Source organism: Diadema antillarum, unplaced genomic scaffold (genome assembly GCF_040938485.1).
Source record: "Diadema antillarum isolate AM-2024a unplaced genomic scaffold, OU_Dant_1.0 seq00000133_RagTag, whole genome shotgun sequence".
NCBI lineage: Eukaryota > Metazoa > Echinodermata > Echinoidea > Diadematoida > Diadematidae > Diadema > Diadema antillarum.
Genome location: NW_027271210.1, coordinates 1,326,086 through 1,343,219, shown reverse-complemented (window position 1 = coordinate 1,343,219; position 17,134 = coordinate 1,326,086).

The window sequence follows — 17,134 nt, the reverse complement described above, 5'->3', positions numbered from 1 at the left end:
AGTTGTTATTTTATGAAATAATGTACGTGACATGAACTAAACATGTGCAAAATATGGGATTGATAACCATTGTTGTTGTTCATCTATTGCACAGAAAGTAGTAGAAAGAAAGAAAAATAAAGAAAAAAATATGTTATTTTATAGAAATTTGAAGGAGAAGCATAAAAAAATCAGAAAAAGATAAAGTTAGGAAGGGAGATTAAGACTAACTAAAGAAAAAGAAGAAAAAAAGTGTTTAAAAAAATGAAAAAAAAAAATATTGGCAGGGGTGAGCCTCGAACCAGGGACCTTAGGATTACGAGTCGGATGCGCTATGCAATGACCTATTTCATGCTCCATAGGCCCTGTGTATTAAGCAAAATGACGCTGCATCGAAGCCACGTGCCATTTTCAACCAAGTTTTTCGACGTGATGCCGACGTCGTATGAAAAAATGAAGGGCACATCTACGATAGCCCAAAGTCTCAGCTACAACATACTAAAATCTGGGAAAAATTCACAGAAGCAAAAGTGAGCTAGTGCTCGAAAAAGAGAGTCATGTCAATTTTCACTGCCAGAAAAACTGCTCTCCCATAGAGATAACACGTAAACTGGTCAAATTCTACAAGGATACATTCAATCCATTTTTACGAGGCGATGACGTCATCCAATCAAAATGTTGTTTTTACATTAATGAAAGAACATTTCATAAGCTACAACATACTGAAATATGGGAGAAAATTGGCAGAGGATAAGTGAGATACGCTCGAGTAAACTTGTAATTTGATGACGTCATTTTGAAAATTTACTTTTTTTACTTTATTAAGAAATTTGATATCTTTTAATCATTTTGTCAGCATTGCCACCCCATGAAATGACATGTACAACTCATCAGCTTTTAAAATATGTAAAGAAAATGGGCGGTCACCGTCCATTCTGACGAGTAAAATCGGATTTAAAATTGGCGGTTTTTTGGCATAGTTGCACTGTATATCGCCATTGACGCGCGCGCGGATTTTCAACTTTGACGGGACTGCATGACGTCATATTGAGTCGGATCGACTTGAAACTTGGTAGAAATATTCCTTGACTTTTCAGACATCCGATCCTTGTAAAAAAACCGGAAATTTCTATTGCATATGAGCTGTGCGTGCGCATATGTACGCGCGCGTGCGCGTCCGTCCAATTTTTTCAATTTTTCAAAAAATGCTTGAAATGGTCTGAAACGTGTGCAAAAAAATTTTCAGCTCGATTGGAGTATACAAATATTTCAACGCGCGCGTACGCGCACGTTTAAGAGTAAATATGAACTTTGAGAATGTGAGTAGCATTTGCATAACTTGAAATATATGTGACGTAAATTTCATTGAAAAATTCCATTTCATTAATGAGATATGATTGAGAATGTGTTTTCATATAATGACGTCATAGTGACGTCACGGTCAACTGATCACAATGATTTTACTAAATTTGTCGTCTTTGGGACACAATACATATATGATATAAGTATGACATTGATAGGCATTGCAATTTCTGAGCTAACCTCTGCACAACTTTTGAGGAGAAATAAAGAAGAAGAAAAACAAAGAATCCGTACAGATACAGAAGGTGATCCGAGAGGATACTCGGATCACCTAACTAGAGATTGTAATTTGTCATCACTGACAAATTAAGGTGATCCGATTTTTTTTTTAATCAATGATTCGAGTCCTGATCGTAATAGGCATGACAATACAAGTTTCATCTGTGTTTAGAGACATTGGCCGTGTGAGGTTTGGATTCTCATTTAGAAAAGGGAGTCATATCTGCCATCTTTGGTACCAATTCTGTATACACTGAATAACGAAGATACAGCAACGAATACATATGACCTTTGACCCACCTTTACACTCCCAAGATGGCATCTGAGGGAAAAGTGGTTATTTTGTGAAATGATTCTTGCGACATCGTCTATATTCGTGTGCAAAATATGGCAAAGATAGGACAGGTATTCACCAAGATGCAAAATGCAAAGTCTTAGGTACAACATAAAATCTGGGAGAAATTCACCGAAGGGTAAGTGAGAGCTAGTGCTCGATAAAGAAAAGCATGTCGATTTTCACATTAAAAAAAAATCCCTCCCATAGAGATAACACGTCATAACGAAAATACAGAAAGAAGTACATATGACCTTTGACCTCACTTTGCACACCCAAGATGGCGTCTGAGCAAAAAGTGGTTATTTTGTGAAATGATCCTTGTTACATGGTCTTTGTGTGTGCAAAATATGGGAAAGATAGGACATGTATTCACCAAGATACAGGATGAAACATTTATGACCTTTGACCCTAATTTACATACCCAAGATGGTGTCTGATCAAGTAGTTGTTATTTTATGAAATAATGTACGTGACATGAACTAAACATGTGCAAAATATGGGATTGATAGCCATTGTTGTTGTTCATCTATTGCACAGAAAGTAGTAGAAAGAAAGAAAAATAAAGAAAAAATATGTTATTTTATAGAAATTTGAAGGAGAAGCATAAAAAAAATCAGAAAAAGATAAAGTTAGGAAGGGAGATTAAGACTAACTAAAGAAAAAGAAGAAAAAAAGTGTTTAAAAAAATGAAAAAAAAATATTGGCAGGGCCGAGCCTCGAACCAGGGACCTTAGGATTACGAGTCGGATGCGCTATGCAATGACCTATTTCATGCTCCATAGGCCCTGTGTATTAAGCAAAATGACGCTGCATCGAAGCCACGTGCCATTTTCAACCAAGTTTTTCGACGTGATGCCGACGTCATATGAAAAAATGAAGGGCACACTTACGATAGCCCAAAGTCTCAGCTAAAACATACTAAAATCTGGGAAAAATTCACCGAAGCAAAAGTGAGCTAGTGCTCGAAAAAGAGAGTCATGTCAATTTTCACTGCCAGAAAAACTGCTCTCCCATAGAGATAACACGTAAACTGGTCAAATTCTACAAGGATACATTCAATCCATTTTTACGAGGCGATGACGTCATCCAATCAAAATGTTGTTTTTACATTAATGAAAGAACATTTCATAAGCTACAACATACTGAAATATGGGAGAAAATTGGCAGAGGATAAGTGAGATACGCTCGAGTAAACTTGTAATTTGATGACGTCATTTTGAAAATTTACTTTTTTTACTTTATTAAGAAATTTGATATCTTTTAATCATTTTGTCAGCATTGCCTACCCATGAAATGACATGTACAACTCATCAGCTTTCAATATATGTAAAGAAAATGGGGGGTCACCGTCCATCCTGACGAGTAAAATCGGATTTAAAATTGGCAATTTTTTGGCATAGTTGCACTGTATATCGCCATTGACGCGCGCGCGGAATTTCAACTTTGACGGCCCCGTATGACGTCATATTGAGTCGGATTGACTTGAAACGTGGTATAAATATTCCTTGACATTTCAGACATGCGATCAAAGTGAAAAAACTGGAAATTTCAATTGCATATGAGCTGTGCGTGCGTATATGCGCGCGCGCGTACGCGTCCGTCCGATTTTTTCAATTTTTCACAAAATGCTCCAAATGGTCTGAAACGTGTGCAAAAAAATTTTCAGCTCGATTGGAGTATACAAATATTTCAACGCGCGCGTACGCGCACGTTTAAGAGTAAATATGAACTTTGAGAATGTGAGTAGCATTTGCATAACTTGAAATATATGTGACGTAAATTTCATTGAAAAATTCCATTTCATTAATGAGATATGATTGAGAATGTGTTTTCATATAATGACGTCATAGTGACGTCACGGGCAACTGATCACAATGATTTTACTAAATTTGTCGTCTTTGGGACACAATACATATATGATATAAGTATGACATTGATAGGCATTGCACTTTCTGAGCTAACCTCTGCACAACTTTTGAGGAGAAACTAGAGATTGTAATTTGTCATCACTGACAAATTAAGGTGATCCGATTTTTTTTTTTAATCAATGATTCGAGTCCTGATCGTAATAGGCATGACAATACAAGTTTCATCTGTGTTTAGAGACATTGGCCGTGTGAGGTTTGGATTCTCATTTAGAAAAGGGAGTCATATCTGCCATCTTTGGTACCAATTCTGTATACACTGAATAACGAAGATACAGCAACGAATACATATGACCTTTGACCCACCTTTACACTCCCAAGATGGCATCTGAGGAAAAAGTGGTTATTTTGTGAAATGATTCTTGCGACATCGTCTATATTCGTGTGCAAAATATGGCAAAGATAGGACAGGTATTCACCAAGATGCAAAATGCAAAGTCTTAGGTACAACATAAAATCCTGGAGAAATTCACCGAAGGGTAAGTGAGAGCTAGTGCTCGATAAAGAAAAGCATGTCAATTTTCACATTAAAAAAAAATCCCTCCCATAGAGATAACACGTCATAACGAAAATACAGAAAGAAGTACATATGACATTTGACCTCACTTTGCACACCCAAGATGGCGTCTGAGCAAAAAGTGGTTATTTTGTGAAATGATCCTTGTTACATGGTCTTTGTGTGTGCAAAATATGGGAAAGATAGGACATGTATTCACCAAGATACAGGATGAAACATTTATGACCTTTGACCCTAATTTACATACCCAAGATGGTGTCTGATCAAGTAGTTGTTATTTTATGAAATAATGTACGTGACATGAACTAAACATGTGCAAAATATGGGATTGATAGCCATTGTTGTTGTTCATCTATTGCACAGAAAGTAGTAGAAAGAAAGAAAAATAAAGAAAAAATATGTTATTTTATAGAAATTTGAAGGAGAAGCATAAAAAAATCAGAAAAAGATAAAGTTAGGAAGGGAGATTAAGACTAACTAAAGAAAAAGAAGAAAAAAGTGTTTAAAAAAATGAAAAAAAAATATTGGCAGGGGTGAGCCTCGAACCAGGGACCTTAGGATTACGAGTCGGATGCGCTATGCAATGACCTATTTCATGCTCCATAGGCCCTGTGTATTAAGCAAAATGACGCTGCATCGAAGCCACGTGCCATTTTCAACCAAGTTTTTCGACGTGATGCCGAGGTCGTATGAAAAAATGAAGGGCACATTTACGATAGCCCAAAGTCTCAGCTACAACATACTAAAATCTGGGAAAAATTCACCGAAGCAAAAGTGAGCTAGTGCTCGAAAAAGAGAGTCATGTCAATTTTCACTGCCAGAAAAACTGCTCTCCCATAGAGATAACACGTAAACTGGTCAAATTCTACAAGGATACATTCAATCCATTTTTACGAGGCGATGACGTCATCCAATCAAAATGTTGTTTTTACATTAATGAAAGAACATTTCATAAGCTACAACATACTGAAATATGGGAGAAAATTGGCAGAGGATAAGTGAGATACGCTCGAGTAAACTTGTAATTTGATGACGTCATTTTGAAAATTTACTTTTTTTACTTTATTAAGAAATTTGATATCTTTTAATCATTTTGTCAGCATTGCCTACCCATGAAATGACATGTACAACTCATCAGCTTTCAATATATGTAAAGAAAATGGGGGGTCACCGTCCATCCTGACGAGTAAAATCGGATTTAAAATTGGCAGTTTTTTGGCATAGTTGCACTGTATATCGCCATTGACGCGCGCGCGGAATTTCAACTTTGACGGCCCCGTATGACGTCATAATGAGTCGGATTGACTTGAAACGTGGTATAAATATTCCTTGACATTTCAGACATGCGATCAAAGTGAAAAAACTGGAAATTTCAATTGCATATGAGCTGTGCGTGCGTATATGCGCGCGCGCGTACGCGTCCGTCCGATTTTTTCAATTTTTCAAAAAATGCTCCAAATGGTCTGAAACGTGTGCAAAAAAATTTTGAGCTCGATTGGAGCATACAAATATTTCAACGCGCGCGTACGCGCACGTTTTAAGAGAAAATATGAATTTTGAGAACATGAGTAGAATGCGCATAACTTTAAATATATGTGACGTAAATTTCATTGAAAAATTCTATTTCATTAATGAGATATGATTGAGAATGTGTTTTCATATAATGACGTCATAGTGACGTCACGGTCGACTGATCACAATGATACATTAGATTTGCCGTCTTTGGGACATGATGCATACATGATATAATTTTGAAATTGACAGGCAGCGGACTTTCTGAGCTAACCTCTGCACAACTTTTGAGGAGAAATAAAGAAGACTAGAGATTGTAATTTGTCATCACTGACAAATTAAGGTGATCCGATTTTTTAGGTGATCCGAGTATCCTTCGGATCACCTTCTGTATCTGTACGGATTCTTTCTTCTTCTTTCTTTCTTTATTTCTCCGCAAAAGTTGTGCAGAGGTTAGCTCAGAAAGTCCGCTGCCTATCAATTTCAAAATTATACCATGTATGCATCATGTCCCAAAGACGACAAATCTAATGTATCATTGTGATCAGTGGACCGTGACGTCACTATGACGTCATTATATGAAAACACATTCTCAATCATATCTCATTAATGGAATGAAATTTTTCAATGAAATTTACGTCACATATATTTCAAATTATGCGCATTCTACTCATGTTCTCAAAATTCATATTTTCTCTTAAAACGTGCGCGTACGCGCGCGTTGAAATATTTGTATGCTCCAATCGAGCTCAAAATTTTTTTGCACACGTTTCAGACCATTTGGAGCATTTTTTGAAAAATTGAAAAAATCGGACGGACGCGTACGCGCGCGCGCATATACGCACGCACAGCTCATGTGCAATTGAAATTTCCAGTTTTTTCACTTTGATCGGATGTCTGAAATGTTAAGGAATATTTATACCAAGTTTCAAGTCAATCCGACTCAATATGACGTCATACGGGCCCGTCAAAGTTGAAATTCCGCGCGCGCGTCAATGGCGATATACAGTGCAACTATGCCAAAAAACTGCCAATTTTAAATCCGATTTTACTCGTCAGGATGGACGGTGACCCCCCATTTTCTGTACATATTTTGAAAGCTGATGAGTTGTACATGTCATTTCATGGGGTGGCAATGCTGACAAAATGATTAAAAGATATCAAATTTCTTAATAAAGTAAAAAAAGTAAATTTTCAAAATGACGTCATCAAATTTTAAGTTCATTCGAGCATATCTCACTAGTCCTTTGTCAATTTTCACCCAGATTTCAGTATGATGTAGCTTATTTCATGTTCTTTCAAACATAAAATTACAATATTTTGATTGGATAACGGTATCACCTCGTAAAAATGGATTGAAAGTAATCTTGTCAAATTTGACCAGTTTACGTGTTATCTCTATGGGAGTGCAGTTTTTCTGGAAATGAAAATTGACATGACTATCTTTATCGAGCACTAGCTCACTTAAGCTTCGGTAAATTTCTCCCAGATTTTAATATGTTGTAGCTGAGACTTTACGCTACCGTAAGTGTGCCCTTTGTTTTTTCATACGATGTCAGAATCACGTCAAAAAATTGGGTTGAAATTCAGGCTTATCTTCGATGTATTGAGATATTTCTTTCTTTCTGCAACTTTCTTTGCAATAACTCAAGAAAAACGGCCTCTATCACTTCTATATTTTGCACATGTTTAGTTCATGTCACGTGAATTATTTCATAAAAAAACAATTACTTGATCGGACACCATCTTGGGTATGTAAATTAGGGTCAAAGGTCATAAGTGTTTCACCCTGTATCTTAGTGAATACATGTCCTATCTTTCCCATATTTTGCATACGCAAAGACCATGTTACAAGAATCATTTCACAAAATAACCACTTTTTACTCAGATGCCATCTTGTCTGTACAAATTGAGGTCAAAGGTCATATGTACTTCTTTTTGTATCTTCGTTATGACGTGTTATCTCTATGGGAGGGAATTTTCTTTAATGTGAAAATTGACATGATTGTCTTTATCGAGCACTAGCTCACTTACCCTTCGGTGAATTTCTCCCAGATTTTAATATGTTGTAGCTGAGACTTTGCGCTATCGTTTAGTTTCCTTTGTTTTTTCATACGATGTCGGGATGACGATAAAAAATTGGTTGAAATTAAAGCTTATCTTCTATGTATTGAGATATTTCTTTCTTTCTGCAACTTTCTTTGCAATAACTCAAGAAAAACACGCCCTATCACCCCCATATTTTGCACATGTTTAGTTCATGTCTCGTACATTATTTCATAAAATAACAACTACTAGATCGGACATCTTGGGAATGTAAATTAGGGTCAAAGGTCATAAATGTTTCATCTTGTATCTTAGTGAATACCTGTCCTATCTTTCCCATATTTTTCACACGTATAGACGATGTCGCGAGAATCATTTCACAAAATAACCACTATTTCATCAGATGCAATCTTGGGAGTGCAAAGGTGGGTCAAAGGTCATATGTATTCATTGCTGTATCTTCGTTATTCAGTGTATACAGAATTTGGTACCAAAGATGGCAGATATGACTCCCTTTTCTAAATGAGAATGCAAACATCACACGGCCAATGTCTCTAAACAGAGATGGAACTTGTATGGTCATGCCTATTGCGATCAGGACTCGAATCATTGATAAAAAAAATCGGATCACCTTAATTTGTCAGTGATGACAAATTACAATCTCTAGTTTTATCAATGATTCGAGTCCTGATCGCAATAGCCATGACCATACAAGTTTCATCTGTGTTTAGAGACATTGGCCGTGTGATGTTTGCATTCTCATTTAGAAAAGGGAGTCATATCTGCCATCTTTGGTACCAAATTCTGTATACACTGAATAACGAAGATACAGCAATGAATACATATGACCTTTGACCCACCTTTGCACTCCCAAGATTGCATCTGATGAAATAGTGGTTATTTTGTGAAATGATTCTCGCGACATCGTCTATACGTGTGAAAAATATGGGAAAGATAGGACAGGTATTCACTAAGATACAAGATGAAACATTTATGACCTTTGACCCTAATTTACATACCCAAGATGTTGTCCGATCTAGTAGTTGTTATTTTATGAAATAATGTACGAGACATGAACTAAACATGTGCAAAATATGGGGGTGATAGGGCGTGTTTTTCTTGAGTTATTGCAAAGAAAGTTGCAGAAAGAAAGAAATATCTCAATACATAGAAGATAAGCTTTAATTTCAACCAATTTTTTATCGTAATTCCGACATCGTATGAAAAAACGAAGGAAATGAAACGATAGCGCAAAATCTCAGTTACAATATATTAAAATCTGGGAGAAATTCACCGAAGGGTAAGTGAGCTAGTGCTCGATAAAGACAATCATGTCAATTTTCACATTAAAGAAAATTCCCTCCCATAGAGATAACACGTCATAACGAAGATACAAAAAGAAGTACATATGACCTTTGACCTCAATTTGCACAGACAAAATGGCATCTGAGTAAAAAGTGATTATTTTGTGAAATGATCCTTGTAACATGGTCTTTGCGTGTGCAAAATATGGGAAAGATAAGACATGTATTCACTAAGATATAGGGTGAAACACCTATGACCTTTGACCCTAATTTACATACCCAAGATGGTGTCCGATCAAGTAGCTGTTATTTTATGAAATAATTCACGTGACATGAACTAAACATGTGCAAAATATAGAAGTGATAGAGGCCGTTTTTCTTGAGTTATTGCAAAGAAAGTTGCAGAAAGAAAGAAATATCTCAATACATCGAAGATAAGCCTGAATTTCAACCCAATTTTTTGACGTGATTTTGACATCGTATGAAAAAACAAAGGGCACACTTACGGTAGCGTAAAGTCTCAGCTACAACGTATTAAAATCTGGGAGAAATTTACCGAAGCTTAAGTGAGCTAGTGCTCGATAAAGATAGTCATGTCAATTTTCATTTCCAGAAAAACTGCACTCCCATAGAGATAACACGTAAACTGGTCAAATTTGACAAGATTACTTTTAATCCATTTTTACGAGGTGATACCGTTATCCAATCAGAACATTGTAATTTTATGTTTGAAAGAACATTAAATAAGCTACATCATACTGAAATCTGGGTGAAAATTGACAAAGGACTAGTGAGATACGCTCGAATGAACTTGAAATTTGATGACGTCATTTTGAAAATTTACTTTTTTTACTTTATTAAGAAATTTGATATCTTTTAATCATTTTGTCAGCGTTGCCAACCCATGAAATGACATGTACAACTCATCAGTTTTCAAAATATGTATAGAAAATGGGGGGTCACCGTCCATCCTGACGAGTAAAATCGGATTTAAAATTGGCAGTTTTTTGGCATAGTTGTACTGCATATCGCCATTGACGCGCGCGCGGAATTTCAACTTTGACGGGCCCGTATGACGTCATATTGAGTCGGATTGACTTGAAACTTGGTAGAAATATTCCTTGACATTTCAGGCAGCCGATACGTGTGAAAAAACGGGAAATTTCTATTGCATATAAGCTGTGCGTGCGTATATGCGCGCGCGCGTACGCGTCCGTCCGATTTTTTCAATTTTTCAAAAAATGCTCCAAATGGTCTGAAACGTGTGCAAAAAAAATTTGAGCTCGATTTGAGCATACAAATATTTCAACGCGCGCGTACGCGCACGTACCAAGAGAAAATGTGAATTTTGAGAATATAAGTAGAATGCGCATAACTTGAAATATATGTGACGTAAATTTCATTGAAAAACTTCATTCCATTAATGAGATATGACTGAAAATGTGTTTTCATATAATGACGTCATAGTGACGTCACGGTCGACTGATCACTTTGATTTTAGTTCGATTGCCGTCTTTGGGACACGATACATACATGGTATAAGTTTGAAATTGATATGCAGAGTACTTTCTGAGCTAACCTCTGCACAACTTTTGGGGAGAAATAAAGAAAGAAGAAGAAGAAGAAAGAATCCGTACAGATACAATAGGTGATCCGAGAGGATACTCGGATCACCTAAAAAACAAAGAATCCGTACAGATACAGAAGGTGATCCGAGAGGATACTCGGATCACCTAATAAAGAAGAAAAACAAAGAATCCGTACAGATACAGAAGGTGATCCGAGAGGATACTCGGATCACCTAACTAGAGATTGTAATTTGTCATCACTGACAAATTAAGGTGATCCGATTTTTTTTTATCAATGATTCGAGTCCTGATTGCAATAGGCATGACCATACAAGTTCCATCTGTGTTTAGAGACATTGGCCGTGTGACGTTTGCATTCTCATTTAGCAAAGGGAGTCATATCTGCCATGTTTGGTACCAAATTCTGCATACACTATAACAAAGAAACAGCAACAAGTACATATGACTTTTGACCCACCTTTGCACTCCCAAGATTGCATCTGATGAAATAGTGGTTATTTTGTGAAATGATTCTCGCGACATCGTCTATACGTGTGAAAAATATGGGAAAGATATAAGGACAGGTATTCACCAAGATACAAGATGAAACATTTATGACCTTTGACCCTAATTTACATATCCAAGATGTCCGATCTAGTAGTTGTTATCTCATTAAATAATGTACGTGACATGAACTAAACATGTGGGGTGATAGGGCGTGTTTTTCTTGAGTTATTGCAAAGGAAGTTGCAGAAAGAAAGAAATATCTCAATACATAGAAGATAAGCTTTAATTTCGACCAAGTTTTTTTTATCGTGATGCCGACAACGTATGAAAAAACGAAGGGCGCAGTCATGGTAGCGTAAAGTCTCAGCTACAACATATTAAAATCTGGGAGAAATTCACCGAAGGGTAAGTGAGCTAGTGCTCGATAAAGACAATCATGTCAATTTTCACATTTAAAAAAATTCCCTCCCATAGAGATAACACGTCATAACGAAGATACAAAAAGAAGTACATATGACCTTTGACCTCAATTTGCACAGACAAGATGGCATCTGAGTAAAAAGTAGTTATTTTGTGAAATGATCCTTGTAACATGGTCTTTGCGTGTGCAAAATATGGGAAAGATAGTACAGGTATTCACTAAGATACAGGATGAAACACTTATGACCTTTGACCCTAATTTACATACCCAAGATGGTGTCTGATCAAGTAGTTGTTATTTTATGAAATAATTTACGTGACATGAACTTAACATGTGCAAAATATGGAAGTGATAGAGGCCGTTTTTCTTGAGTTATTGCAAAGAAAGTTGCAGAAAGAAAGAAATATCTCAATACACCAAGGATTACTGCTTGAATTTCAACCAAAATCTTTGACGTGATCCCGACAGCGTATGAAAAAATGAAGGGCACAACCACGGTAGCGTAAAGTCTCAGCTACAACATATCAAAATCTGGGAGAAATTTACCGAAGGGTAAGTGAGCTAGTGCTCGATAAAGATAGTCATGTCAATTTTCATTTCCAGAAAAACTGCACTCCCGTAGAGATAACACGTAAACTGGTCAAATTTGACAAGATTACTTTCAATCCATTTTTACGAGGTGATACCGTTATCCAATCAAAACTTTGTAAATTTCTGTTTGTAAGAACATTAAATAAGCTACAATATACTGAAATCTGGGTGACAATTGACAAAGGACTAGTGAGATATGCTCGAATAAACTTGAAATTTGATGACGTCATTTTGAAAATTCACTTTTTTTACTTTATTAAGAAATTTGATATTATTTGATCATTTTGTCAGCATTACCACCCCATGAAATGATATGTACAACTCATCAGCTTTCAAAATATGTAAAGAAAATGGGGGGTCACCGTCCATCCTGACGAGTAAAATCGAATTTAAAATTGGCGGTTTTTTGGCATAGTTGCACTGTATATCGCCATTGACGCGCGCGCGGAATTTAAACTTTGATTGGCCCGTATGACGTCATATTGAGTCGGATCGACTTGAAACTTGGTAGAAATATTCCTTGACATTTCAGACATTCGATCCGTGCGATAGAACGGGAAATTTGTATTGCATATGAGCTGTGCGTGCGTATATGCGCGCGCGCGTACGCGTCCGTCGATTTTTTTTGAAATGCTGTAAATGACCTGAAACGTGTGCAAAACAATTTTGAGGTTGATTAGAGCATGTTTAAATTTCAACGCGCGCGTACGCGCTCGTTTACTATGAACGTGACCAAATTTTATGAAATATATCAATAGACCTTGACTTGAACTATATGATATCTTAATTTCATTCAAAAATTCCGTTCCATTAATGAGATATTGATGTAAACGTGATTTCAGATAATGACGTCATAATGACGTCACGGTCAACTGATCACATTGATACACTAGATCTGTCGTCCTTAGGACATGATACATACATGGTATAAGTTTGAAAGTGATAGGTGGGGGACTTTTTGAGTTAACCGCTGCACAAGATTTGAGGAGAAAGAAATAAAGAAGAAGAAGAAAGAATCCGTACAGATACAATAGGTGATCCGAGAGGATACTCGGATCACCTAACTAGAGATTGTAATTTGTCATCACTGACAAATTAAGGTGATCCGATTTTTTTTAATCAATGATTCGAGTCCTGATCGTAATAGGCATGACAATACAAGTTTCATCTGTGTTTAGAGACATTGGCCGTGTGAGGTTTGGATTCTCATTTAGAAAAGGGAGTCATATCTGCCATCTTTGGTACCAGTTCTGTATACACTGAATAACGAAGATACAGCAACGAATACATATGACCTTTGACCCACCTTTACACTCCCAAGATGGCATCTGAGGAAAAAGTGGTTATTTTGTGAAATGATTCTTGCGACATCGTCTATATTCGTGTGCAAAATATGGCAAAGATAGGACAGGTATTCACCAAGATGCAAAATGCAAAGTCTTAGGTACAACATAAAATCTGGGAGAAATTCACCGAAGGGTAAGTGAGAGCTAGTGCTCGATAAAGAAAAGCATGTCGATTTTCACATTTAAAAAAAATCCCTCCCATAGAGATAACACGTCATAACGAAAATACAGAAAGAAGTACATATGACCTTTGACCTCACTTTGCACACCCAAGATGGCGTCTGAGCAAAAAGTGGTTATTTTGTGAAATGATCCTTGTTACATGGTCTTTGTGTGTGCAAAATATGGGAAAGATAGGACATGTATTCACCAAGATACAGGATGAAACATTTATGACCTTTGACCCTAATTTACATACCCAAGATGGTGTCTGATCAAGTAGTTGTTATTTTATGAAATAATGTACGTGACATGAACTAAACATGTGCAAAATATGGGATTGATAGCCATTGTTGTTGTTCATCTATTGCACAGAAAGTAGTAGAAAGAAAGAAAAATAAAGAAAAAAATATGTTATTTTATAGAAATTTGAAGGAGAAGCATAAAAAAATCAGAAAAAGATAAAGTTAGGAAGGGAGATTAAGACTAACTAAAGAAAAAGAAGAAAAAAAGTGTTTAAAAAAATGAAAAAAAATGTTGGCAGGGGTGAGCCTCGAACCAGGGACCTTAGGATTACGAGTCGGATGCGCTATGCAATGACCTATTTCATGCTCCATAGGCCCTGTGTATTAAGCAAAATGACGCTGCATCGAAGCCACGTGCCATTTTCAACCAAGTTTTTCGACGTGATGCCGACGTCGTATGAAAAAATGAAGGGCACACTTACGATAGCCCAAAGTCTCAGCTACAACATACTAAAATCTGGGAAAAATTCACCGAAGCATAAGTGAGCTAGTGCTCGAAAAAGAGAGTCATGTCAATTTTCACTGCCAGAAAAACTGCTCTCCCATAGAGATAACACGTAAACTGGTCAAATTCTACAAGGATACATTCAATCCATTTTTACGAGGCGATGACGTCATCCAATCAAAATGTTGTTTTTACATTAATGAAAGAACATTTCATAAGCTACAACATACTGAAATATGGGAGAAAATTGGCAGAGGATAAGTGAGATACGCTCGAGTAAACTTGTAATTTGATGACGTCATTTTAAAAATTTACTTTTTTTACTTTATTAAGAAATTTGATATCTTTTAATCATTTTGTCAGCATTGCCTACCCATGAAATGACATGTACAACTCATCAGCTTTCAATATATGTAAAGAAAATGGGGGGTCACCGTCCATCCTGACGAGTAAAATCGGATTTAAAATTGGCAGTTTTTTGGCATAGTTGCACTGTATATCGCCATTGACGCGCGCGCGGAATTTCAACTTTGACGGCCCCGTATGACGTCATATTGAGTCGGATTGACTTGAAACGTGGTATAAATATTCCTTGACATTTCAGACATGCGATCAAAGTGAAAAAACTGGAAATTTCAATTGCATATGAGCTGTGCGTGCGTATATGCGCGCGCGCGTACGCGTCCGTCCGATTTTTTCAATTTTTCAAAAAATGCTCCAAATGGTCTGAAACGTGTGCAAAAAAATTTTGAGCTCGATTGGAGCATACAAATATTTCAACGTGCGCGTACGCGCACGTTTTAAGAGAAAATATGAATTTTGAGAACATGAGTAGAATGCGCATAACTTTAAATATATGTGACGTAAATTTCATTGAAAATTCTATTTCATTAATGAGATATGATTGAGAATGTGTTTTCATATAATGACGTCATAGTGACGTCACGGTCGACTGATCACAATGATACATTAGATTTGCCGTCTTTGGGACATGATGCATACATGATATAATTTTGAAATTGACAGGCAGCGGACTTTCTGAGCTAACCTCTGCACAACTTTTGAGGAGAAATAAAGAAGAAGAAAAACAAAGAATCCGTACAGATACAGAAGGTGATCCGAGAGGATACTCGGATCACCTAATCAGTACAGATACAGAAGGTGATCCGAGAGGATACTCGGATCACCTAATAAAAGAAAGATGGAGAGAAAAAAAAAAGAAAAGCCGTCAAGAGTTACTCATCCAGTACAACAGACTCGAAGTGAATGTGAGTGCAAATAATGCATAGGGAGATATAAATGTGCTAATGAAACATGGCAGTCGATGAAGCTGTGTCAAGGGTATTGTGGCAAACGGATTATGAAGGCCGGATTCTCTCAGTAATATCGCGCTAACTTGGCATAGAATTTAAAATGGCTTCTAATCTGCTATGATGCGATTTAATTCATTCGATGTATTCCTCCCCCTGTTCTATCCCTCGCTCCCTCCACATAGTGATTCGTGGTGTAAGTACAATTTTGCGTAGAGAGAGGACAGCGAGAAGGGAGGGGGGGGGGGGGGAAGAGCTAGAGATCCATGACACCCCCCCCCCCCCCTCTTTGACTTGTGTGTGTATAGGCCAATTTGTGTGTGTACATGTGTGTGGGGGTGTGTATCATAGGGGGAAGGGTGGTTATTGGTCCTGTCACGCTACTCAACCCTCTCCGCCATCCACCAAACACAAACAGGGAGAGTAAAGGCTCTTCTATTATGAGGAACATGTGGAACACAGGGTGAGCCACGCTGTCCTTCTACGAAATCGTATGTTGCCGATTTTCGAGGTCAATTCCAATTATTTCCGGACTTGATTGAGATGGACGTTTGCAAAATAAAACCACATTACCCACATTCAGCCTCCCTCCGTGACAGACACGCGCAGTGGTATCAGCAACAAATATTTCAGTAAACTGTAGATTGCTGATTAATTCCATACCTTCACTTCATTTCCAAACTAATTCGTAACTATTGTAAGGAATGCAGAGGAAATCCGTAAAGCTGTGGTTGACGGAATGCACGACCTATAGCGAGAAGAACTGTTGTGTTTTGAAAGGTTATCATCATCATCACCATTACCATCATCAACGACAGCCAAAAAAAAAAAATATAGATAAATGAATATACCAGATAACTAAATAAAGAACATGACTAAATGAACATACCCAGCGATTTACTACGTTAGTAAATAGTTCAGTATGCATACCACACTGTGCTAAGTGGCAATCACCAGAAATTGCTACTTGTGCTTAGTGCAAGTGCGTGTTAGGTACGTTTGACTACGATTATATTAAAAAAAAAAAGAGAGAGAGACAAAATAAATGTATGTATGTTGAAGGGTAAACACTCATTACTCTTTCTACGGTTGTATATTCATCGTTTGGGGGGTATTTGAGAGTATATAATAATACACTCTATGTTGACATAAAGCAGGGAGAGCACAGACAAGTCGCATCATCAGCACATCTGGTATACAATGAATAATGACAATTGCGTACGACTCGAGTTTTTGATGACTATACATGCACCACGTACAAACATATTTATTCAACTCAAT